At 37.2% G+C, this 2,087-nt stretch overlaps 1 non-coding gene across 1 annotated transcript; it reads right to left on the reverse strand.

Moving 5' to 3' along the window:
- Window positions 1-1,748: 1,748 nt before the first annotated feature.
- On the reverse strand, window positions 1,749-1,855 carry LOC127132945 (small nucleolar RNA R71). Its single transcript, XR_007806948.1, has one exon. It is a non-coding gene; the product is annotated as a small nucleolar RNA R71 (small nucleolar RNA).
- Between the last annotated feature and the right edge of the window lie 232 nt (window positions 1,856-2,087).

Below are 2,087 nucleotides of genomic sequence, written 5' to 3' on the forward strand. Positions count from 1 at the left end.
CTTCGCATTGGGGTGTTACCACAATTGTGTAATCGAGTCTGTAATCGAGTTTGGAGCACTTTGGAAGGAAGTTAATCCTGCCGCCATTTTCATTTTCGCTTTGCAATTTACTCAACCCTTAGATTGGAGCATGTTTTTATTACTTTGCCTTTACTTTATTTATTTCCCGCACTCGCTTTACTTTATTTATTTCCCTCACTCGCTTTACTTTATTTATTTTCTCGCACTCGCTTTACTTTATTTATTTTCTCGCACTCGCTTTACTTTTATTTATTTCTCGCACTCACTTTACTTTTATTTATTTCCTCGCACTCGCACTACTTTATTTATTTCTTGCACTCGCACTACTTTTATTTACTTTCCGCACTCGCACTACTTTTATTTAAATTAATGTACTTTTACTTTACCATGTCTAACTAAATTTATAAGGTTAGAATATAAGGATCGTAATTGAACCGATAATCCGTACAATTATTCATAGAAACACTTAAGGGCTATTTTAACTTTCAACTTAAGTTTTCCCGCACTTAATTTCCGTTGGGTAAGATCGAAAGCCGGCCAACGTCTATCTAAACTTAATTGTTTTTAACTATTTCAAAAACAGCGAAAGCGCTTTGTTTAGTTCATTAGGAGTTTTTAACTTAAGAAGAAAATAGATTTTAAAACTATTTTGGACGCGTTTATAAGTTTAGAGTCTGGGTCGTGAGAACCTCTTTTGGTTAAGAAATCCAGGTTATAATACTTTTCAACTTAGTCAAGATACTATATTTCTTAAAAATAGGTTTACTACTCTAACGCAATGCCCGCCTTTTTATAAGTGACAATAAGAGGGTTTGATTAGGGAGTACAACTCGGTTCTGAATACGCGAAAGCGACAGTTCCTGTTAAATTAGTTCTTTTCAAAGTAGGAAACATTGCCCATAAGTAGTTCTATTAGCAAGTACTTGGATTATTAATTGATTACGTGAATTACATTCGACCCTGTCTTTATTAATTAAACTTTATTCAACACTTTACTTTCCATTGCACACTCTAAAACACCTATTTTGATTGCCTTTGATAAACACCATAACAAGAGATAACGATATATTGACACTTGGTCTCTGTGGATTCGACAATCTTTTATATTACTCTGACGCGTTCGTACATTTGCGAAAAGCACGCATCAAGTTTTTGGCGCCGTCGCCGGGGACCAATTTTGTCAAATTTCATTTCCCTATTGTTATATCGTTTAGACTTAGGTTATTTCCCGCCGGTCAATGCGAAGAACTCGCAGCATCGGAATTTTAAGCTTAGTATACCCTCTGGCGGAACCTGAACGTTACGCTCGCGCACGTTTATTCTTTCATAGAATTAAGAGAGCTATGGCCGAAGATCAAAACCAAAGACCTCTTAAGGATTTTTCTCAACCATCAAATGAAGAACCTAGTTCTAGTATAGTAAACCCAACCATCCCAGCTAATAATTTCGAACTTAAACCATCCATGTTGCAACTAGTGCAACAGAGACAATTCGCAGGTCTCGCTACTGAGAACCCAAACCAACATTTAAAAATAATTCTTCAATTAGCAGACACTTTTAAAACCAATGGAGCTTCTCTTGAGGCAATACGTTTAAGATTATTCCCTTTTTCCCTCAGAGATAAAGCCCTATCATGGTTAGATTCCCTTCCACCCAATTCCATTACGACTTGGGATAACCTTAGAAGAGTATTCCTTGCTTGATATTTTCCCCCGAGTAAAACCGCCGTTCTTCGAAACCATATAACTAGATTTACCCAAAAGCAAGGAGAATCGTTGTTCGAAGCTTGGGAGAGATATAAAGAGTTGTTAAGAGCATGCCCACATCATGGTTTAGAAAATTGGTTAATCATTCAAACCTTCTATAATGGACTTCACTATAACATGAAGATGACCATCGACGCTGCCGTAGGCGGTGCTCTGATGAACAAACCTTATCCTGAAGCTAGTGCCCTTATTGAAGATATGGCTCAAAACCATCAAGCATGGGGAGTCGAACGAGCGACAGTTGAGAAGAAGGAAGCCCAAGGAGGAGTGAATGAACTAAGCTCTATAGACATGATGCAA

The sequence above is a fragment of the Lathyrus oleraceus genome, chromosome 3, assembly GCF_024323335.1.
Source record: "Lathyrus oleraceus cultivar Zhongwan6 chromosome 3, CAAS_Psat_ZW6_1.0, whole genome shotgun sequence".
Classification (NCBI taxonomy): domain Eukaryota; kingdom Viridiplantae; phylum Streptophyta; class Magnoliopsida; order Fabales; family Fabaceae; genus Lathyrus; species Lathyrus oleraceus.